Source organism: Bombus impatiens, unplaced genomic scaffold (genome assembly GCF_000188095.3).
Source record: "Bombus impatiens unplaced genomic scaffold, BIMP_2.2 scf_0060, whole genome shotgun sequence".
In the NCBI taxonomy this organism is placed as follows: domain Eukaryota; kingdom Metazoa; phylum Arthropoda; class Insecta; order Hymenoptera; family Apidae; genus Bombus; species Bombus impatiens.
This window is the reverse complement of record NT_176479.1, coordinates 760,292-786,013: the sequence shown is the minus strand read 5'-3', so window position 1 is coordinate 786,013 and position 25,722 is coordinate 760,292. Positions and strand designations below refer to the sequence as shown.

Genomic DNA, 25,722 nt, shown 5'->3' with positions numbered 1-25,722 from the left:
CTCTGGTAGATTCCATATCTTTAATTATATTCGCAATAACGTGAATTTGCATAAATGTTCGTATCAGCTAATTACATAACTCATTATATATACATACATACACATATTACGTATACTTAATATTGAAAGAGTTAAAATAGACTTTGCTTAGGATCTCGTTTCTTCTCTCTCTCTCTCTCTTTCTCTTTCTTTCTTTTATTTTGCACAATTGCAACGAATCATTCTGTTCACGTAGGAAAGTTAGCTCGAGAGAAAGAGCCCTTTAATTTTTATCGCGAAAGTAAATTGCTGGGACGGTTGATTTTCTCGTCACGTTAAGCGATGGAGAGTGGAGGAGAAGCAGAAGAAAAGAGTGAGGGAACAGGCTCGTTTAATAATGTATTGCGAGGGTGGTTCAACCGAGGATGTTTCGGGATGAAGGCTGATGAAGATACATCGCGACTGTATTTTTAGAAATTTCTCGGGGGCATCGTCTCCTCGTTTGTAAAAGGAAAGTTTCCTCTTTAAACCAAGGGACGACCTTGACTTCTTCACTTTCTCTTCGTAGGGCTGATTTTGCAGTCCGTTCGCGTGGCTTGTGATTTTCCAGCTACAACGTCTTTTTTTTCGTTATTAAATTGACCAATTTTTTTAGTATAATATACTCACTCCACGTCTTCGATTGTTTCAGACATCTTAGAATATTTTTGTTTGGTTCGATATACGTAGACACATTTTTAAAAAATTGTCAGTGGAGAAAGATACGTAATTATCGTCCTGTTTGGCGTAATAAATTCATTTCTAGAGTACTTACTATAAATTGTAATCGTATACGATTATTAATTAATCCATGCAAGCTAAAAGTAATAAAATGAACTGTGAATATTTAAATAAGATTCTTCAAGTTGGTTATTTATTCGTTATCGTTTGATCTTAGTTGCCAGTAAAATCGTATTGAGGATAATTAAGCTTTTAGTGTATCATTTAAAAATAACAATTACTTGTAAGCATATCTATAGCGTAAGAGATAAGTCTTTCTCGCGAAGGGTACAATCGAAAGGTCAGATCTACGAGTGACGTACGAACCTGTTGAGATATTTTTGTCCACCCAGACCTTGAAAATTTTTAAGACACCAGTCTTCTATTTCAATGGAAGCGCCCCTGTTAGGTCATCGCGTAGTTTCTGTTCAATGAAAGGGTGTTCTCGATGTCATCGTAGACCACCATTTTCACGGTCATGAACTTCTAAATGACGACCCTGTCCATTCTGTTGAATGAGTATAACTTTCGTCTGTCTTTGTTGTTGTATTACGTTAATTAATTATGTAGAATATTACGCAATTTTATAAACAACGTTATGAACGGTAAAAAACTTTCTGTTGTTGACTTTATTTATAAATAAATAAATTTTGAATTTATACATGTTACGTGCGAATAGAGTCTTTTTTATAGAAATAAAATACGAATAATTTTTAGAAAGAAATACCTACCGTTATGTTTAGGTGAATATTAACGTTTTCAATGAAAAGATCGTGCAACACATTTCTAGTCTTTTGTTGAGATCGAAGAGTACTCGTAACGAAGAAGTAGCACCGAATAGAAACATCTCCCGTGACTTTCCACTTTTAACCTTTGATTTATTCTTCGCTAATCTATTCTTGTTGGAAACTTGCATTCATTTTGGCTACGCTAGCGTTCCACACGTGAAAACCTGCAAAGGTCAACACGAACGTCAAAGATTGTGTATCAGAAGATCTCCAGGAATTTAAACAACGACATTTATTTCCAATTGCCCTTCCTCCAGGATACCAGCAATTTCCTGAACATTCTTTGCCTTTGGTAATTTGGAAATTTAGCAAGTTAGAAGTTTCAAAGATTGGAAATTCGAATATTTAAATACTCTAAGCTCAGAGAACATGGCAGTCAGAATATTTGTGCGTGCAAAAATTGGACATTCGTAAATTAAAACTCTGAAAATTCAAAGGATTCTCTCTCAAAAGACAAAAGACACGCAAATGGTGAAATTAAAATATCAAATAATCGAATCATAATTACTCGATTGATCAAACTCTCGCAAATAATATGTGTGTTTGCAAAATAACAAATAAATAAAACTCTTAAAATACGAGACAACGTGTATACAGATTTTCGAAAATTTAAGTATACCTTCTCAAAATGCCACACTTAGCTTCAAAATTCGTGTAAGCGTTCTTCAATTTACGTTAACAAATGTTACGTTCAGAGGATTAAACCTGGCGAGGTCTGTGCTCAGGTGCGATTCATTTAACGAAAAGACAAGTGGAGTGGCTGGCTGGCGACTGATGCCACTTGCCGGGGAAACGAGAAATTAAAAAGAAAAGCGCCTCTCGTTAAAGGGGAAGGCCTCGACTGGCATCGAACGTTCAAACATCATTTTCTTTCTCATTTCATTCTTTTAATTACCCTTCACCGACGTCTGAACTCAACCTCTGGGAGAGACTCATCGATTTAGGGATTATATTAAGCACGCATCTTCCCTCAATTGCACTTAAACTCAATTACTCAACGAGAAGGAATGGAAGAAGGCGAATTTAAGATTGAAGTAAAAACGTAATTAACTTCTCGAGGATGAAAGCGTTACGAGTTGGAAAAGAACCTGGCAAATTAGCTTGCTTTCATAACTCGGCTGTTTTACATTAAGCATCGAGCATTAATTTTCGATATTCTGAAACAAAGGGAAACACGTGTCCTCGTATAGAGTGATACACTATATACATCGTCCTCGTTTCGAGCAATGCAATTTGAAATTATTAACAACGACGCAAGTTATGCCACGCATTAATTACTTTCGCTGCGACACCCTTGAAACCGTTCGTGCTATGTGCAACTAGAGAATCAACGTTTCAAAGCTGCTGTATTTAGATATTTTGATGGAGAATGTAAATTAATAACACGCATTCTCGTTCATAAGTATTAGAATAACGAAACGAATACATTTGAAAAATTATTTGAAAATTATTATTTTCTTTGAAATTATACGCTATAGAAAAAAAACACATTATGGTATAATAAAAATTGTTGTCGTTATCACAGTTCAAATTTTACATTCTACAACTATAATAAATCTTCGGTCCAGTAGACGATACAGACAATTAAGTAGCACTATGAAAACATTAATTCAGTAATAGTGTCTCCTTTCTTTTCTCAATCAAACATTTTCTTGGCTATATTGTCTTTCATTGTATCTGTTGTCAATCATATCTATCGTAAATGATATTACGAGTTCACAGAATTTTCTATGTAATTCATCTTAATTTTTTCGCAATAATTAACTGTTATCTGAACAATTTCGAAATATAAATACGCAAGGAACTTCACCAATTTTTGATATTATCCTTCTCCTTATTAAACTTCTGCTCGTTCATCTTCATATTCTGATAAAAATTATACGTTTTGTAGTTTGATTTTTATCTCTTTGATTGTCTGATCTCTAGAAGGATCAAACTCATTGCTCGATCCCCTCAAAATACGATTATACGACATAATTCGGTTTGGAAAAAACAATGTTGATGATAATCCGTTAACGGGAGCCGCGTAAATAGCTGCCTGTTGCTGAGTTCGAGAGAATGGAAACGTGGTAGGTCGTTGCTAGCCGGGTTGTGCACCCTGCTCTGCAAGCTGCATCGATCCGTCGCTCTAGCCGGTGCAACAACCCACGCATACTGACCCCATACGTCCTTGTAGTTCGCGGAAGGATCGCTAGGATATGGTGTTTTTGAACCTCGACATTTTCTCGCTTCGTCGGAGCCCGATTATCGCCGATACCACAGCCGGATATCTACCGCAATAAAAGTCGTTAGGGTAACAATTTGTTGAGTAAACGACGACCCGATATTTTTCTTGACCTTTCACCGCAAAAATTTTCCTCCTTTGATTAACAAATTTTTTGTCTTCCCTATTAAATGAAATATTTTGGTAATTTGTGTATATTCTTTGAAGCCTTCCTTAATATCTACTAATTTATCTTTAATATCTATTTGTGACCATGTTTTTGGTAAATTGGATTTATCATTTTTTATACTACCGTATCTGATATACATTTTTCGCGATTGATTCCTTCGATTTTTGTTACAGTTATCGTTCCGACTGTTCGACAACTATCGATTCGCGTTCACGTTCTTAGTAGCGAACTATTGTGCCGTAAAACGATTACTAATGAGTGTAAATACAAATTTGATTCTCACTTTGATTGACACTCAGAAAACCAAGCATAAAAGCATTGGGTATTTTTAAAAGCGAATGAAATTTGTAATTGTTTCACGGGTTAGTTATCCTTTGCGATAAGAGAATATAAAAGACAAACTTCTGACGAAGAGAATGTAGCCCCCTCGGGAGAAACTAACAGCCTCAACTAGACGCGATTATAAATACTTTCGATCTAAACGATCGATAACGAATGTGCAATTAAGGAACATTGACAGCGACAGAACAGCTGCTTTCGTCATTCTGGCGAGCTAAAGCTTATTTTGATCAAATTTGACCTCCTGTTATCGAGTACGTGACACTTGTATAATAAACTCTTGAATATGTGAAAGGTTATATTATATTAAATGTGAAGGATACGGAAAATGGTCGGATGATGTGTAAAAGTCTAGTCAAAAACTTGTTTTGAAAATTGAACTTTGATCGAAATATGTAAATATATTGAAATTGTTCATGTAAACGAAAGATGAGAGGCAACATGTCTAAAATAAATTATATAGAATCGGTTAAAATGCTATTTTAATTACCAACGTTTACGTACTATACATAAATTGGCTTCGAGTATATTACGTTTAATAGTACTTTCGTACAACTATATGTGTGTAAAATTGATACATACTATGGAAATGAAACGTAAAACCTGATAGAAGCAAGATCTGTTTTTACTATGTAAAAGAATTTTGTTCCGAGAAAATTGTATCTCCTAACTTGGAATGTTTGACCGTTTAATATAGTACAGTATAGCGCAGAAGGGTCCTTTCTAAAGAATTTGGTATCTCGAAGGATCCTGTGGTATTGATGTTCATTCAAAGCCTTTATGTAACTTGTCTAGGAATTCCTTTGATAACGAGAGTTGCTAGCACGTGTTGAGATACATCAAAGAGGAATTTTTTATCAAATACTCAAGGTCACGATAAATTCAAATAATTATCTATTTAACGTTAAAGCTATGTATCGATTTAGGAAGAAAGAAAAAGAATACGAAAGATATACGAAAGAAATCAAAATGAAAAATATATGAACAGAAGCGTAATTCAAAGGAGAATACAAACTGTCACAAACTTTTGTTTGTGTAGTTTGCCAAAAATTACACAAATCCTTAAAAATATTTTGTAAATCAAATTATCAGTCACTTTGGCCATTCTAATAGTTCTAATATCGATTTTTAAACGACATTATAACGTTACAAATTCAAATAGAAAATAGCAATTGTTTCTGTTTAAAAATTAGCCTTCGAATTTGAAGAAAAAGAGGCTTGATTTCGATTCAAAGTTGAAATTAGCGTAGCTAGATTAGTCGAGTAAATAGGACGACATGATGCGAGGAACGAGTTCGAGGTCTTGCGAGGTCGTCACGATGAAATCACCCGGGAATTAGTAGTAGAAAGAAGAGGAAGAAATCTTAGTCACCCGCACATTATTCATACCAAGGAGCCACGGTATAGGAATATCGGTGTTAATCGAGGTTAATATTCAACTTCCGGTGAGACTAACATATCGAGTCGATCAAAATATCCGCCAACCGTGCAAAATGAAAGAAATGCAAATATTATCAAATTTCACAATATCTTATTATTCTAATAAATAATTTGTTTCTTAATCATCTAAACTGTAAACTGCTTCTAGATAATATGAGAATAAATAATAATAATTTCGTATTATTAAAGTTGCTTTTTTTATTCACTTTCTCGACATTTTTTGATTTCATCGTAGATCCATATATTCAATTGTTTGAAAACCAAACAATTAATCACAATGGAGTTGATTAATCTGATTTCAGTGTGGTTCATTCCAATATACGAAGAATGTCTCATAAAAATACCTCAGGTTGTCCACAAAATATAGATCGAATATTCGAAAGTCCAAATTGGACGTTTCACGCTATACCGTATAGATGTCATTTGTTCACAAAACTGGGACGATCCAACTAATTCCGCCGATGATCGCGCTGCCTCTCTTATTTATGATGAAGCAGCGTTGAGCGTGTGGCACCTGTGTCTTCACAAGACTGCATCCTACGCGAACTTAATGCTAGTTTAATACTAGCGCGGTCGAACCTTGACACGATTCTTCTACTTCTCATAATTGAGCATGAACTAGCTACAGGCGACCAAACCTCTTCTAGTTAAGTACTTGGATACACAAAACTTGGAATATTCCCTTTCATCTTAGTGAAATTACTGTGACTTTGACGTTGGCTTATTGCTCGCTTATTCTTATCGTCACTTTGCTAGCTTGTTACCTTTTCAAGTAACTTTCCAGGCTTTCTAATTACCGATTTTAATAACTTATCATATGCTTAATACTATTTATAGAATGTCGAATAAAGCACCTACGTTTGCAGCACAATTTCATTGTGGTATACTCTAATTTATCTCTGCTATTAATAATAAACCTTTGTGCTATTATTATCATCTGTTAAAACGAATATCGTCAACCCTCTTGATATTCCAAAGAGAACTATCGAATTGCCAGTTTCAGCTTTTGGAAGCTTCTCGTTCTCTCCTTCGCCGTACTAAAAGAAGAGAAAAAAGAAAGACAAGCGTACAAGTATGTCATCAAATTCGTCATGAAAAATTGATCTTTCCGCGCCGATGATCATCCTTCGTCACCTTTGTCTCGTCCATTAGCCCACGCTTCGTTCTAGATCGTCCGTGTGCCAGTGTATGCTTTGTGTATATAATATCGAAGTTTAGTCCAGCAAGCAGACCTTGGCACCGTTCTTCGCTTGGTCAGGGTGGCTAGGTGAAACAGTGGTCGGCAAGAATGTCGCGTAAGACCTTAACAATTATTTAATAATTCCCGGTCGTCCTTAATTTCGCGTTAACACGAACATGCCACGGCTGCTAATTAAATGGGCCGGACCGAAACAAAAAGACGGCTCTCTTGTTACGTGCGTTCCATTTCTAACTACAAGCATCAAAATGCAACGAGCTCGCGTCAATTGCCGTCGTCCAAATGGAAATATGTATTTACGATTGGCGATTGTATCGTCTATTCGATTCTTTTGTCCTGGTCGTTACTCCGTCTCTTTGCTCTTGTTACCTTTGCTTTTGGTATTCAGCATTGGTTCGATGGACTTTCCGTGCCAAGAGAGCGCTGTTAATCTTTTCAGAGGACGTTCTCGTTCTGACAAATATACACAGCGATCTGCGCAATTGTTTCAAGTCGTAACTCTTTTCCTAGTGTCGCGTTCAAATGTTTAGAATTTTGTAAATCCATATCGAACGGGACGATCAGTTGGCTAGTAATTCGCAGTAAATAGAATTGAGTTTTTCTTATTAAAATTTGCTACTCTTATACGATACAAATTTAACGTACAATACAATATACATTTTATACAGGGTGGTCGGTAACTGGTGGTACAAGCGGAAAGGGGGTGATTCTACGCGAAAAAAGAAGTCGAAAATATAGAATAAAAATTTTTCGTTCGAGACTTTGTTTTCGAGAAAATCGACTTTGAATTTTCGCTCGGTACGCGTGCACTTTATCGCGTCTCGTTATAACGGATCTCACTGTAGATCGTTGTTTCGATTGACGTTATTTTTTTAATTTTAAAAATTTTTAAATTTTTTAATTTTTAAATTTTTAACTTTTTAAATTTTTAAGTTTTTAAGTTTTAAATTTTTAAATTTTTAAATTTTTAAATTTTTAAATTTTTAAACTTTTATTCTATATTTTCGATTTCTTAGAATCACCCCCTTTCCGCTTGTACCACCAGTTACCAACCACCCTGTATATACAATACAATGTATTAGGTCGTCCGAGAAGTTTCTTTCCTTTCATAAGGAAATGATGGATGCACAACATTTTCCGTTTCATATTATTTTATCGAATTGCGTATGATCGATTTTGTTCTATCAAAATAAAGATCACAACGTTCGACGGATTAGGTTTCATGTTTGTATAAACAGACGTCGTTGTAAAAGACGTGTCTGTAAAAGAAAGACAACCTAATACATTTTATGAAATGATTTTTAGTTAGAAGCGAATGACGCTAACGTTTGGTTATTGACTATTGCTGCATCTTCGGTGATGTTTTGAAATTTATACAATAAAAATATTTGAAGATATTTCGATTAATGTCTTAGGATTAACGTTAGCCAACAGACAGATTCTTTTATTGTTCATAATTTCGTTATTGTCGGAACTGATTTAATCGACGTTGGCGCATGCCATGTACAGAAGTTTCGATCACTGGACAAGGATGGATCGTAAACAGAGAGACGATTATCGATTGCCATCCGTGTCGTAATTCATTGCAAATGGTTTTAGAGGGTATTCTATCCCCCATAAAGTGCACCCTTGACTGGGAATTACCGTTCAATGCGGTACAGCTTTTAGGAATATTCGCTGGCTGGCTGGCTAGCTGGAAGGGTTAATGGTTTAATTAATTTTGCGCTGCTTTCGCCCCCTCTAAGTCAATTAACCACGGCACTTCCGTCTTGCTCGACTAAATGACGCCTGGCACGAAGAAACAACTGGGAGGAAAAATTTGATCCCATGATCATTCCTAATAAAATCTGTTAAATCTTCCAACTTTTTCTTAAAGACTATGTTTTCATCGTAATATTTTTTCCATCAACATATAGTTTCTATGCGACAACAATTTTTTTCCAAACTGTAAGATAACATTGAAAAAATCTTACGACCCTTTAGCTTATGGCAGAGTCCTTCTTCCTTCTAAAAAAATCTAAATTGATTAAGTTAAATTGATTTGTTCAATTTGCTTCATGTTAATTAGGTTAGAATTTATTTTACAAGAATAGTCTAGGTGCGATATATTTTTACGACCACAAAAATTATTATTCGTACCAGAGATTAATGAAAAAATTAATTGAAAATTTCACAAAAATTTTACTCAGCTTCGTATAATAGCCCCGAATGCCATCGAAAGAATTTTCTCTGTTTTATCGTACATCGACGTGTGAGAAAAATATGTTATAATATTCTTCAATGGAACGCAGTTTAATGGGTCAGAGGAATGTTAACGAGTGAAAGGGCTAACGTGTAACGAACAAAGTTGTTCCATGTTTCCCGCAAGCTGCAAGATAACCGATCTGTCTTCCATCAAACGGGAGATCACCTGTTTGTTTCGTTGGATGACGATCATCTGGTATGCGACAGATACAATGTGGTTCGCTTCAAATCGACGAAGGACGATTTCTCTTCTTTTCGTCACCTTGTAAAAGAGTCTGGGCGCGGGAAGTATCAGGACCTTGAAAAGGGGGTCGCACCTGCATCCCACCGTTCCTCGGGGTATTCCGATGCTTTCCACTTCAAGTAGACAGATCTGGAAAATCGTGTAACTCGATAAGAGTAAAAAGCTGATTCTTATCCAAAAATGTTTCCTTTGTCGAATACTTACATAGTGATAGAGAAGAAGAACTCGTAAAGATTTATTAATATTAGGATTTCGGGTATTCTGGTTGACGACGTTCCACCTGCTTCGAGAAGCAGGTTCGCTTCGTGTTAAGAATGATTTGTTAGAGACATGCTTTTTAAACGCTCAAGGTGTACCATAAGTTTCAGATCGTCTTCTTTACTGTCATATTTTTTCAATCGCTGTTCAGCCAGAAATAATTCTCATAAACGAAGGTTAATGGCGTCTGCGTTAAGACACGAAATATGGGAACGAGTATAGGAAACACGATCCTGTGCGTTCGAGAGACAGTAAATTGTAAAACGATGGTTCATGCTTCTCGAGTCTCGTGAATTCGTAAAATAGAATTTCTTCGATGTGGCATAACTCGCGAGAATTTGACGAATCCGTGAGATCGCAGCATTCTCACTTGCGCTATGCTTTCTTTAGTAGCTAGTTAAATTAATGTACATGGTTTCTATTTAAATGTCAATTGTACGGTCGTAGATGATGCTTGGAGGTTCGTGTTAGATTTTGAGTCGGATCATTTAATTTCAGGATATTCAATTTTGCTTAGTATTCTATATTTTCCGCGATATGAACCATCAATGGTCGATAACCGTAGATAAAATGAAATAAAGAAAAAGACAGTTTTAATAATATGCGATTGATCGACAACAACACGTTGAATCTTGAAACTGTTTGCATGTAAAGAAATAAAAGTAAGAAAATGTAACTGTTGAAAATTGTGGATCTTGTATTTACGTGTTATGTATATAAATGTGATCTACAAGATTTTCATCGATTTACGTTTGCACGGGTCTCAGCATTCTCTTTGTCTCGTAATCTTCTATAACACATTACCAACGCAACAGTTGAATTTATCTGTTTTACGAGACGTTGTGCACGCACATACTGCAACACGCTGATACTCATATATGTGTGTCACTACTACTAATTTAGTGTAGCACAGAAAAATTACATATATCTGAACAGTAACTTTTCTCATTTTCCTCCTGTAGTCTATAATTTTCATGTTAGTTGCGATTCCAATAATATTAAAAGAAAGTCCAGAGGTTACAGGTTACTTTGCAATCTCATGGTATTACGTTAGATTTCTCTTCGTCGAAAAGTTATTTTTGTTTGATCCTTTTGGTCCAGAGGACTACGCGTTTCAACATCAGATGAAATAAGGTGGCTCGTGGCTGTTTTTTGGGTGCGCGGAGGGCTGGCCGCCTCGTTTGGCGTGGAACAGGGCGAACGGGACGGCGAAGTGTGAATACAACGCGTGGTATACATCGAATAAAAAACGAGCAGGTGGTTCGGACACGGACAACAGCGGTTGCCCAGTCTCGTAACACCTGCCACAGCGAAATGCTTTTTACGAGATATCAAACTCGTGCCTGACATCTTGCCTTTTGCGGGATCTCGGTCAGGATCGATCCACCTTATCCCTGTTTTGCGACGAAAACGTAAGTCAAAGTAGGCCAATTAAGTGAAATATATTTTTCAAGAAAGATACCATCGTTGTCAATGCTTCGTGCGTGTTAATCCATTCCGAATACGATATTTTATTCTCAACCATATCCAACAGCCACCTACATTGTTTTTTATTTTATTTCTTTCAAATATATAGTTAATATTATATCAAATATATAATTGCACATACACTTGAGGAAATAGATTTTTCCAAGTTTCTAGTTTGTACAGTGGCTCACGAAGCGTATTAAATACTCGAACGCTTATCACGGCAAATTTATATTTATACAGGGTGGTCGGTAACTGGTGGTACGAACGGAAAGGGGGTGATTCTACGCGAAAAAAGAAGTCGAAAATATAGAATACAAATTTTTCGTTTGAGGCTTTGTTTTCGAGAAAATCGACTTTGAATTTTCGCTCGGTACGCGTGCACTTTATCGCGTCTCGTTATAACAGATCTCACTGTAGATCGTTGTCTCGATGGAAAAATAAAAAAAAAATTTTTTATTCTATATTTTCGACTTCTTTTTTCGCGTAGAATCACCCCCTTTTCGCTTGTACCACCAGTTACCAACCACCCTGTATATGTTATGCGTGTTACGTAAAACGTTTCGAACTTTCATTAACACAGCGATGAGTCACGACCATCGTGGTTATATCGATGTGATTTGAGAACAAAATGTATATAGAAGTTACAAAAAATTTATTGCAAATACAGAAGATGTATCAGATTAGATTAGGTACCTCAATTGATTGAATGGAGCGCATGAAATAAAGCGTACGGAACATTCGGAGAAACGGAATTAAACGGTGAAACAGACCTTGATTCTATGACGAAGCAAAGAAGAAAGGAATTTAAGTTTATATATGCTTTTTCAGAGATTTCATATTTCTATTCGGGAGAAATTCTGTTGGAAATATATGAAAATTGCAATAAGCTCGCGAGATCGGAAGAGAATAAACTTTTCGTTTGAAAAATTTTTAATATTTGCGAAGGTGAAATTTACTCGCGTACCGTTCGAATTATTGCGTCTTATTTTTTGATATTTCACTTCTTTAGTTTGCCATAGTCGATCGTTTCAATCGCCAGTGCCTTGTTTCAGGCAAAATTCCAATCCGAAAAGTGTCGATTTTGGTCGAGCAATTAACAAGAAATTTAATTACGTGCCAGTCATGCGCCAAACACAGAATTTCGAGTTAAATGTTTGACTCGATAACTCGAGCGTGATGCTGTTGCATCGTCCTGGAAGTCACACAGGTTGTCCGCTCTCTTTATCGTCACATTTTTAATTTATCTATTGTTCACGATTTATTTGCAATGACAGAATGTTTTGTCCAAACGGTTTGCAAAATAATCTACGGTTTATTTGAATCAAGCGACCTTCATTAAAATTGCAAAGTTACTTGTCGATAATGATCCATTTAATTTTCAAACAGTTGGAAATTCAGAAACTCGAATATCAAACGATATAGAACTCGAATAATCTATCCATTATTCATAAATGATTTCTTAATTGTGCAAACGACTTATAGGATAGTTCTTGGTTTGGATCGAACGAGCGATATTTATTAAAATTGCAAGTTACCTACGAATAATTATTTACTTTATCTTTCATTCGAAAAGATTCGCAAAGTTCAAAATTTCAACATATCGAACTTGACAATTAATAAATTTTGATATTAACGGATTCAAAGATTTGGAAACTTAAATATTTGAATGCTAAAGTATTTGAATATCTCTATATCTAGAAACTCAAACGTTTTAAAATTCGAATATTGGAAAATCCGAAACCTTGAAAATTTCCAAAATTCGAAAGACTAGAAATCAAAGAACATTTAACAAAGCTTCGCTAACTATTTTTGCTACTAAACTGCGGACGTTCGCGCGCTCTTATATTTCTACGAACAGAATTAAAGAAACGCAATCTAAACAGAGATTTGTCTACTAAACATCGTAGTAAGTGTTCTGTTTTAAATATCATATACATTTCCCTATATTATAGAAGATTTTACGAATCTTGAATTTCTCAAAAATGTCTCAATATCCGCCCCCTATTTATTATGCTTTTACCAATAATCCATAGAATCTATTAGGTTGTCCGAATAATTTCTTTCGTTTTATAAGGTGATAATAGATGAACAACAATTTCTGTCTCATATTATTCTATTGAATTAGGTATGATCCATTTCGTTCTATCTCTATTATTACGTTCGTGCATAATTCAATAAATATAAAACAAAAAACATTGTGCGTCTATTATTTCCTTATAAAACGAAAGAAACATTTCGGACAACCTAATACTACGTCTCTAAATACCTCGCAGTTCGTCTTTAATGCCACGATTGAAGAATAACAATTCGTGGGTTTTGGGTAGAGCAGCCGAGAAATCAGCATGAGGCATCAATCAAACAATATATCATAGGTTCACGCATGGCGCGTGTGACCTACATAGACGGCAGTAAAATGTGTTCCCGACAGTCATGTGCCAAACGCAGGATTCGGGGTGTCCGTCTGGCGTGACGACCCAGAAAATCGACTCGTTGTTGCGTCGCTCATGAAACACCTGGCCGCCTTCCTGACGCTGCGTGCGTTTTACGATGACCCTCGACAGTCGACTAGGCCTTGACCAAATATACGAATTATTAAAAATGAAACATTTAATCTGCCTGGCTGATAATAACGGCCTGGCATATCCGTTTCGGAAATTGTCTTTCCCTTAGCTGCCGATCCAATTATTCGTTTCCGACGTGGGGCTCCACTTTTCCTTCGTTGACTTTCCTTCTCTTTTTAGGGGACGTTTATTTTTATCATTAAAGACGACAGGTACGATTGGATGGAATTATTTCCGTATAATACGAGGACCTTTCTTTTTTTTCGAGCGAGAAAATCGCTTTGACACGAGCGATTCGAGCTAGATAAATGGCAGGCTAAAAATCATACTGGCATAAGTCAGGATACTGAGAATTTCGATTTCACGCTATAACCTTATTCGTTTTCCCGAATTATATTATTGTGAGTCTCGGATATCCAAGTGGCAATTCGTGAGAATATTCGCAGGGATATTGATACGAGTAATGGGGAAAGATTGTACTCGCACAACTTTTCCCATTGAATTTCTCGATAATGTTATCGAATGAACTTTAATGTTTCTAAAGTTTAGGTTTATGGATGGTCAATTAACGTTGAGATGTTAATATCACAGACAGATTGAAATTTACAGCCTTCTCTTTGTACTCTATATGAGTCGCTTGATATTAGAATTTAACATGTGTTTGGTGTTTACGAAGATAGACGTGAACTTTGTCTCATCCAGCCAATTACGTCGAATAGTTATACATCTCGTTTTATTTTGGAAATTATTTATTTGTTTTTTGACGAAGAACTTCAAACCTTCGACGTTTTGTACCTCCATTTTCGTCACGCTGAGAGTTTCTGACCGGAAAATTGTCGCTTTGAAAATTGTTATCGATAAATCACGCAGGTTCGTGTTTTTCTCAACGTAACTAAAGAAATGAATCATGAACAGAGACACGTTTCATCTATTGAATATTATAATGAGTAATTTACTCTGCATATTTTATACGGTTTTGCGTTCTATGATTTTTTCTCCGCCTCTGAGTTTCCCTCGAGTGCATAAAATTCCGTTGTCTACATATAAAAATACTTGATGAATTTCTCCTGAAATTCCACAAGTATCTTGGAAATCGAGCAACGACCTCGAACGAACAGGATGATCAGGCAGGTGGCCGACCTGTGGTGTTCCGAAAAACGAAGATGTCCAATCACTACCTTGGGCGGTGGTATTGGGTTCGACCTGGTCGAGACTCTCGCTTTCGACTCTCCAACAGTCGCCATCGTGATTGCGAAAACATCGAATCGAGATTCTGGGTCGAAATCGAAAATCCCGGTCACCATCCACCAGGTTCTTATAGGTACACGTAACAGAGTCGATGAAAGTTGCAGCAAATTGAGAAATTACAATGGCAAACGATACAACTGGCAATAATAAAGATTTTCATTAAGCAGAAGAAATTTATATTATACTTTTCGAAATAGCAATTGTCACACTTCTGTAAACTTTGCTTTTCTCTATTTTTTCAGTCCTGATAAAGGATCTTTTTTAGATTTTAATTGCTTTCTTCAAATGTAAACGATATATCCCTCGTTTAGATTAGAGTAAAAATGTCAATTATTCTTTGATTAAGGATAATTTGTTCAAAGGATAACTATGTCAATCATCCTTAACTTGACGATAAATTGATTTAACCTTCCGTGGGCAGCCACGTATTTTCCACTTTTCGCAACCGGAGTTGTTTACGTTCGCGACTATTTTTTGTATCGTTCTTGGCTTTCGAAAGATCTGATAAAATTCCGAGATACTCATCAAAGTCTCTATTTTAGTGTATGATACATCTTTCAGTCGAATGTTTAAAGGATTAATTAGGAAAAATAAGAATTCGGAAGAAAATGTAAAAAGGACGAGAATCGAAGGAGAAACGAAACGAGAGCAACCTCGCCGATTTCGATTATTTTCCCTCTACAAGTTACCAACGATTAATCTTGGTTTCCCAGATATTTGCGAAAAACTGTCGCTACTGATTCCGTGAGTTCTGAATATAATCGCGCGTCCGTGGCAGCATATGCGTCAGTGTTGGTCGCCTTACGTTATACTAATATGCACTCACGCTCTGCTATAGCATTTCATTTGCATTACAGCAGTAGAGCAAGGCGAATCTCAAAAAGCTTCTCTGATATTAGAATAACAAGAATCAGTTCCAAGGATTCATCAGTGCTTACTTTTCTTTAGGGAACAGAGTCGGCATTTCTTCTTCCTTCTTTTCCCTTCGAGCACATTAAAAAATGAAATTTCACGCAGATATAAATGAACCAGCTTGCCCATTGGTGGGTTAGTGGAAAAATATCAGTACGTTTAACCTGCATCGTTAAACAACGATACTTTATCCTCCAAAAATAAGGAATAGATCTTATAAGAAGACTCGAACATCGATCGTGACCTTGTTCGATTAGCCGTTCGTTGCACCCTTATGGCACTCCACCATTGTGAATTCTTGTTTTTTTTTCGCCACAGGACCACCCGAAAGAGATGCATCCATCCGGGTAGGCAAGGGTAACTCGAGATCCTGAGGTGTTCATGCTGGTACTCAATGTCAGGGGTCTTCCGTTCCTCTTTGTTTCTCAGATGAACCTTCGATCAGACAGATTTCTTTAGAATATTCAAGGTATATGGAATACTTCATTAATATTATTAATTGGCGTGTTATTGATATTCAAAGGATTCGTGATCGCACTTTAGCCAAAAAAGGAGCAGAATATTACATCTGTGTTTGTCAATCTGCCGATGATGAAAAGGATCACATACGAAGCTAAAATTAATTTCGTATAAAAATTAATTGTATCTTCTGAAACTATTGTCGAGGTTGACTGATAGAAGAACGAGTGGATGAATTTGCAATAGAAAAATATATTGAAATGAATAAAGGTATAAGTATAATGTATAGGGAGCACGTTCATATATTTATAGCAAAAGGACATTATCAAAAAAGTTAACCTTATAGCTTTAGCTAAAGGCTGCAAGGAACATAAATAGAAATCAGTTCCTTTGTTCCTAGATCTTGTATCCCAAGATATAATATATATTCAAGGGTACAATAATATGGACCTTTCGTTATTTAGAATATTTTTGTTTCACTAAATTCTATTTTCTGCGTAATAGCAATCTCTAGGTCACGAATATACATAAATAAAGATGTAGAATTTTTCTTGAAGTAGTTACTTCAACACTTATGATTTCTCCGAGCTAATATCTTTTATATTTCATCCCACGATATCCAACAAATTTCTTTTATCGTTTTCTCGTTATATTTTTCTTTTATCCTCCGATGAAAGTTTCGCCTTTTGTTATTTAGCCTGGTTTCGTTGTTTATGTTCGCTCGACCTTTCGAAGGCTTCGAAGATTCTCTCGGAAGAGCAACTGCAAGTGTCAAAGCGGTCGAGTAAAATTACCGCGGTTGCGCGTGTTCCACGGCCAATTATTCGACGCGTCCACTTTCTTTCTCGTGTCGTTGAATTTCCATAAACGAGTTGCTCGACGATTCGAGGACGATTCAAAGGCGACGCCGACTGATGAGTCTCTGTTCTGTATTCGGTGCACGAAGCCAATTATCGGAAGAGTTTCCACGGTGCTCCTTCGGCTCTGACCTTGGCTGCATGAATACATAGTCGATCGGAACGTCCCTTGGCCAGATACGATTAGAACGTTTTCAATGGCGTTGCTTCCCTCGTGTTCCGAGAAATATAACGCCGTCGTTTTGAACTTCGATCAGTGATCTCGTCGCCACAATTGCCTTAACTATCTCCGTCTACGCTTGCGGATTATTTATTTATTTATTTGTCGTATGCGTCTTGTATCTATGTTTACATATACTCCAATAACGAAACATACTTATCTCTATTTTAAAAGAAAATATTAATTTTTGGCAGGACTATGTTTCCTCAAAGCAAACAATTCGAAGTACCAGGAGTTTTGTAAAAATGCTAATTTTTCTCTTAATATTTAATATTAATTGATATTATAACTAGCGTATGGACGTACTGATACAACGATTAATCGATGAATAAAAGCTTCGATTGATAATTGGTTTCTCTATTTTGTTTACCATTTAAAGAAAACGTTTCACGTATTTGTTGTTGATAGTTAAATACCGACGATATCCTGTTGATCATCTAAATGATCACGAGCGAGATTTAACCTACATACGTATTCTGCCACGTGTCGTACAGAGTGGCAGAACTTCGTGATCTCTTGTTATTATATAACAAACATTAAAATGAATGCACCAAGTGCAAATGTATTTTTTTTTCTTTGTTTCTCTACTCTAACGATAAAAAGTTCCGCAGGAAAACAAGCGAATCGGATAATTATCCGATTTACTGTAAAACAAACAGAATGAATCGTATCGCTTCGAAAGGAAGAACAATTTAATCGTAAACATCGATTTGCCTGTGTAATTTTATTTTTTTAATTATATATTCGAATTTTGTTCATATAACCATTTGAATAAAAGCAATTCCTAAACTTCTTTTTAAACATAATTCATTTCTCAAACTCAACTATTAACCCAAGAGTTCTAGCATGTTTTATAACTTTGAATCTTTTGTACGTCACTGACCGTTGAGAAATAAGGATTTACGCAATTATTAATTTGTTTCTAACGTTTCTGCGCCAACATAAAACAGCGACACGTATATTACCGTTAAATGAGAAGTATATCTATGTATTTAATGTTTACGTAATAATGGAAAAACATTTCAGTTACACTTTTTGACTTTTGCTCTCCACAAGCCAAACACTCGCATTATAGCGCTACAACTGATTTTTCGTTACTCGCGTACTTTTATCGAGTATATTTGATAGTAACTCTTCAACAGGCGTGGTGATAATTTATTAATAAATGAAGAATTAATTAATTAAGAAAAACCTGGTAACTGATTCTGGATATAAACGTTATTAAAGTAAGAATAATTTTTATGGACTTACGTCAAACATAAAGATACAGAAATCCATAGAATGTACATAGTACGCCAACGAAATATACAAAATATCTGAAGTATAATACTCGTCGCAACATCACATATATTTGTATATACATATACAGGGTGGTTGGTAGCTGGTGGTACAAGCGGAAAGGGGAAAATATAGAATAAGAATTTAAAAATTTAAAAGTTTAAAAATTTAAAAATTTAAAAATTTAAAAATTTAAAAATTTAAAAATTTAAAAATTTAAAAATTTAAAAATTTAAAAATTTAAAAATTTAAAAATTTAAAAATTTAAAAATTTAAAAATTTAAAAATTTAAAAATTTAAAAATTTAAAAATTTAAAAATTTAAAAATTTAAAAATTTAAAAATTTTAAAAATAACGTCAATCGAAAATTCAAAATCGATTTTCTCGAAAACAAAGCCTCGAACGAAAAATTTGTATTCTATATTTTCGACTTCTTTTTTCGCGTAGAATCACCCCTTTCCGCTTGTACCACCAGCTACCAACCACCCTGTACATTTACATATTTCTAACTCATTCGCTCATTCCTATACCACTCGTCTTTAACATTTACCAGACAAAATAAATCTCCGCGTAATTTCAATCTTCCCAATTAAGAACATAAAAATACGAATTTGCATAAAAATCCGCAATCTAGCGATCGTCCTTTCGCCCCTTTAGTTTAAAACCGTCACATGAATGTTCCAAATCACTCGATATTGATCGATCCTGATGCACTATCTGCTATACTGGTGGCAAGGGATCCCCGGTATTTTCCATAATGAGGGTTGCAGTTTATTCTCGTGGTCGATCAACAGGTTGGGAGACGCAGAGAGACAGACGTTGGCGGTGGTGGCGGCGGCGGCTAGATCGCGTAGTTGGAAAAGGCCAACGTGGCCTATACCTCGTGTCAGCCGTGTGCAGAGGCGGCGCGAAAAGGAGGGAGGGTTGTAAGCCGCCTCGTACAAGGGCAAACATACAGGCTGGAGGGTGGCGTAAAGCGAAAGGGGTTGCCCTGACGTCAGGATGACGCAATGCCGGTGCAACCCCTCTCGCCTCGTCGCGCATCTCCGCCCTACGACTGACATTGACACTGCTCGAGCATCGATCTGTCCTCGAACGAGGTGAGAGCCGAGGCTGGCGAGGGTCACCGCGACCGTTTCACCGGCGTTGTTCCATCGGAGGTCATCGAAGTGATTTACCTCGTCGGTTCTATTAAGCGGAACGCCATCGATTCGATGACGGTTTCGCGAGAGAGCGTCAAATCAACGCGAGTGATAAGGCTAGATCGACGTTTATATGGAATCGATGGACCGGCAATGGTCGAGAACCGAATGGAATTGGAAGCAGATTCGCGCGAAGGCACGAGCGGAGAGTTTGTTGATTCAGAGCATGACGAGTTGGTGCGCAGCTTGCAGGTGATTCGTGGGTATTGGTCCGTGGGTCTATGAAAGACAGATTTTTAGCGTTTTTAAGGGAAAGAGTATACTTTAATAGAGAATAAATTTTATTAGCGATATCGGTTCCCGGAAAAAGGAATTTTATTGCGAGAGAATTCTTACAAATTTTACTCGATTTTCTATAGGTAGGTACATACGTTAACATGTAATTTGAGTTAATGTGAATGTAGGTATATCTTGAAGAAGACTGATGCGCCTTACGTTTGTTAATATTTACGATTAGATTTTCGAAGATCGATACGAGAAATTCATCTGAAAGAGTTATTTCCTCTGTGACTGTTGAGAGCAAAGAAACGTGAAAATTCCTTGCGTATTGTTAGTAACTTCTAGAATGATTTACCTTCTTGATTCTATTATAGGAACACCGATCGATTCGTTGACGCCAGTAACGAGAATATAAAACGGCCGATTGTATTTAGAAGGTCCACACCGTTAATGTCGAGGGTAAATAGCTCGAACGAAACGAGGCACGTCTAATTTGCGCCCCTAACTCGTTAATACCGAGCTTATAATACCTGCTGATGCTACCCTTGGCAAATATACGATTCCGCATAAAAAATTCATTAACCGGTTTTTCAAACCCCTTCAACCTTAGAATATTGCTAATTATTTCGTGTCTGACCGACTGTTTTATTTTAGTTCCAATGATTCTCTCTCTCTCTCTCTCTCTCTCTCTCTCTCTCTTTCCCTTTTTGAAGGAATCAGCATCGAGTTCAAGGCTCTCTTTGCCACGCCACATGTTGATTTTATTAATGCGTAAAGCAACGTTAATTTTATGTGCATTTAATTACGTTAATGGATTTTTCCTTAATACATAACTTTCCTTAATACATATTTGTCATCGTCGAGTAAAAGTAGAATCTTCTTTATTTACGATTTAATTCGAGGTCTATCGAAATGTTTCTTTTACGACACGTTAAATAATTAATCCCATCGTTTGGTCATTCATACTCGAAGAATATAAATATGCGGATGGATATACATGGCTAGATATTTTATAGTCAGGGTATTTCCATGTTGTATTTATAAGGTCGCTAACATTAGTGATGCGTATTACTCGCCGCACGGAAACACGCTTGTGCTATTATTAAATAGCCTAGATTTTACTATGAAATCTTCGAAATGGGAGCTACTAATGAGTAACGCTGGTAACTATAATCGAGCCATAAGCCTATTATAGTGTCCGTTATTATTCTGAATTTAACGTAGATATTGGGGAAAATAACTAGGAAGGAAAGATATAGAATTAGAATATAGAATCCTTTCTCTGTATATACATTCTCTTAATATACATTCAGTGAGAATAATAATAATAGCAAGCAATTCTTGTGAATAAACACGATGTGAATTTGTAAGGAAATATCGTAACGATCAACGAAAGTAATAAGAATATTAACGTATTAACAAAATCATACGCTTTGATATTTCAAAATTCTTATAGAATTAGAATATAGAATCCTTTCTCTGTAAGAATTTTGAAATATCAAAGCATATGATTTTGTTTAATACCATACATTAATATTGTTATTACTTTCGTTGATCGTTACAATGTGTCCTTACAAAATCACATCGTTCTTACATAGCAATATTAACAATATTAACAATATTAACAATATTAACAATATTAACAATATTAACAATATTAACAATATTAACAATATTGTATATATGTATTAACAATATTAATGTATTAATGTATTACCAAAATCATACGTTTTGATATTTCAAAATTCTTATAGAATTAAAATATAGAATCCTTTCTCTGTAAAAATTTTGAGATATCAATGCGTATGATTTTGTTAATACGTTAATATTCTTATTACTTTCGTTGATCGTTACGATATTTCCTTACAAATCCACATCGTTTTTATTCACAAGAATTGTTTGCTATTATTATTATTGTCACTGAATATATACCCCTATCATCGGGTAGTTCTTAGTGGTTAATGGTATTGACCGTAAATGTTTCGTCGTACGAGAATACAAGATCGTCTTGAAAATGGAAACTCGCGAGATTCGATGATCCAGCAATTTCTCTGGTCCGGTGACGCCTTTATCGAAGATTCACTTACGCTTTCGTATTTATCATTTTAATGGATGGAAGGCTGCGTTACGGGGATGCAGAAGTGGTTTCGAGGGGATGCAACATGCTGCATGGCAATCGCGCGAACACGTGCCAAGGTTAACCTATCGTTGTTTAAGGTCAGGGGAGAGTCTCCTTTTCAAGGATGCTAGAAAGAAACTCGTGAAACCGTGAAGACGAAACGTTCCGAACAGATAATAGAACATTCCCGTGGACGAGCAAAAAGTTCACCCCTTTTCTCGACTCTCTACTCCTTCGTCGCGTGCTGTCGAAGATGTTTGATGCAAATGTTCGATAACAAAGAGACGAGACACGTCGTTTCGTATAAAATTGTACGACAAACGATCAGAAATATTGCGCAAGCTTACGTTCCATTGGCTCGAGAATAAAAATAAAAACGCTGACGAAATCGCGATGTTAAATTGAAAAAAAGGAACATCGTGAGATATTCGATCGAGAAGTTTGATAAATCAAAAACTTTCTAAGTGGCAAAGGGCTTTTTCGTAACGACTAAATGAAATTTTTTTTTCGTAACGATGAGATTTAGCATGCGATTGATGTCGATCGGGAAAAAAGTATAACGACGCTGTTATTTTAGATGTCCTACGCACAGTTCCAGATATGAGTGTGTTTTTTATAACAATGTACGTAGGCGTCGTGGCGTAGGGGAACATTAATTTAGCTATTGATAACCTCTCACGACCTTGGCCTTGCTCGATACAACAAACTGCTCGCATTCGATCGAGATGATTCACACGTGCTCCTCGAGCCTTCTGATATTTTTAGAGGCCGCCATGCTGATCGACTCATTTTTTGATCAACCTCTTCGATCCTCTTCATAAAACATAAAACGAAAGAATTTGGGCGTGTCCAAGTCGAAAATTATTTATTTGTTATTTACTAGCTTCCGCGAATTAAAACAGTATATAAATAAACAAACAAACAAATAAATGAGTAAATAACGAAGATATTAAAATGATAATTTTTCTATAGAACGTAAGAGGTATAATGGAAAGATAAATTTCTATTTCAGTGATATTTAAATAATTATTACATCGACAATATCCTTCAAATATATTGATTAACTGTGTATATCATTACCTAAATTCATTAATGTTTTTTCATCATAAAACAAAGTTAGGTAAAAGTTGTAAACCATCTCCACGAACGAAACGAGATAATTTTGCTATAAAGAAGAATCAAACTTTGCTCTTTGTGAAATCAACTTGACAAACGATGACGCCCACAGGATCGAAGAAATCGAGCTGTTCCGGGAACACTGACAAAGACACTTCCCTGTAGAAGCTTCTTTAATTAAAGAAGCGTATAGCCTATACTATATAACAACTGTAGGGTAGACCGGGTCGAAAGTAATAATTTAACTTTAATACGACTTCGCAAAGGGTATTGAATTTGAGATCTCTTTATATTTTGTCGTAATTCATACCATTTCTTCTTCCATTTGAGTCCTATAATTTCGTGGATAGAATTAATGTAAAACCTACTTGTGGCGCTATATGTGTTGTTGTATTAGGTTGTCCGAAAAGTTTCTTTCGTTTTATGAGGAAATAATAGACGCACAATGTCTTTTGTTTTGTATTATTTTGTCGAATTACGCACGGTCCATTTTGTTCTGTTAAGATAAACACCGTGACATTTCACAGACTTGGTTTGTACGAAGAGAGAAGAAAGAAAGACACCTTTCGGACAACCTAATATGAAATTTTATGCCTCGAATTTTACAAACAGTCTGTTATTTTAATACGTTTTTTTTTTGTAATAAAACAATATATAAACCGCGATTATTTTTTATTCGCGCGTTTTAGATGGGCTACGAAAAATAAAAGCCCTCAAAAAATGGTAAGTCTGTTTGTATTTCTTGAAAGAAGGGTGGCAAGAAGGGCGAAAAAAGTATACATTTCCATTCTCGAAGCGTTTAAAGCGAACCATCGTCGAAGCATTTTGAAATAACACGTACTGAAGATGGAAATACAGGAAAGCGCCACGTATGCGATTCATCTAGATGTTGATCCTCCAGAAATAGTGGCGAACGAGTACCATAAACGTTATACAGCCATATAGCGAAGTACCATTGAACGCTCGCGTAAAACCGCATATCTCTTCTTCGTCGTCTTCTTCCTCTTCTTCGCGTGTGCTACCCTTTCCCGAACCGCATTCGTTGCTTTGGCATTGAAAGCCGATGAGTGCAAGGAACTTTGCTCTACGACCAATTCTCAACAGCTGGCGTGCCTCCATCTTCGTCACGGAATCTCGATGAGTGCGTTTCAAGATCGTCGAGCTTGAAGATTAACGCTCTCGATGACAGTCCTCGTGAATACGAACGATTTTCGTAACGACAGTTTTATTGGCATATACGTATGTATATAATATACATGTAGTATGCAACAATGATATATAATAATAGCGAAGAATGTTATTGACAACTGAACTGCGGATTTTTATAGAAATTCGTATTTTTTATAAACCTAATTAAACAAATAGAATGTCAGTAGAAATTTATTCCACTGAATACTATAACGAATACTGTATTTTCGATACACTGTACATCTTTGCACGCTACGAGTTATTCCACTTTTGCAATTTTAAAAAGCTCGCTTTCTGTAAAATTATCGATAGACTGTGTATCCTTATACAATCCCAATATCTTCGTGAAGAGAATTAAAGGAATTAAACCTACATGATAATTCGTTTCGCTTGTTAAAAAATGATGAGAAATATTCCTTTCTGGATATTTGATATACTTTTATATATTATATGATATATCTGGGCTTTTAAATGTACCATAAACGCGTATAGAATATAAATACCTTAAAAGGAACCCATAAGACGATTAGCAAACAGTGCTCGATCTAAGTTGAACGAGGCACACAGATCGGACGTAAACGTTGAAAAGCGCGAGGGCGTGCAGAGTAGCCGAAGAAGATGGAAGACGCTTGAAGAGGAATCGAGAGCAAGGATTCCATATGGATTGGCACGGAGCAATGAGTGCATCGGGTTAACGGCCGGCCGTGCATCCAGACTGCAGACGTCCAATAAAAATATCTTACGTCGGCCTCACTCTCCTAAACACCGTCTACCCTCATTCATCGCCAAATTATTTTTATTGTTGGATAACCGTTGGGAGCGTTGCTCGTTAGCCAGCGACGCATTCTTCGCGAATTGACGGACGGTCACTTACCGAAAAGCATCTTCGCTGCACAGCCTTAAGCTCTTATTAACCCTTTCGACCCTATGAACGACAAAATCCATTCTCTTCGACTATGTACGTTGTAGTGTGCGTTGCAGGAGTTTACGAACCACTGCAGTAGTAGTTCATGAATTCTAGTGTGCGTTTAATCGGCTCCGCGCTCCTTTCATTCCGCTATTTTCTTCTTCTAGTTGAATCTTTCTTCGAGTTCTTATCGATTGAACGAGCTATCTTGCAATTTAATGAGTTTGGATCTGCGATATCTGCTGATACTTTGACATATTTCGTTGGTACATGTACGAACGTACGTGTGGACAAAGTTCAATAGTCGAAGTTGAGTTTTATTCT

General features: G+C 36.1%; 1 long non-coding RNA gene across 2 annotated transcripts in view; it reads left to right on the top strand.

Moving 5' to 3' along the window:
* Positions 1 to 25,722, top strand: part of LOC105682052 — a 128,356-nt gene that overhangs the window by 45,147 nt on the left and 57,487 nt on the right. Inside the window, exon 5 of one of the 2 annotated variants that reach the window (XR_001102781.3) lies at positions 13,437 to 13,716. The exons of the other annotated variant lie outside the window; for it this stretch is intronic. This is a non-coding gene — a long non-coding RNA (uncharacterized LOC105682052). Of the gene's footprint in view, positions 1 to 13,436; positions 13,717 to 25,722 lie in introns of those variants that run through there. 2 annotated transcript variants of the gene reach the window in all.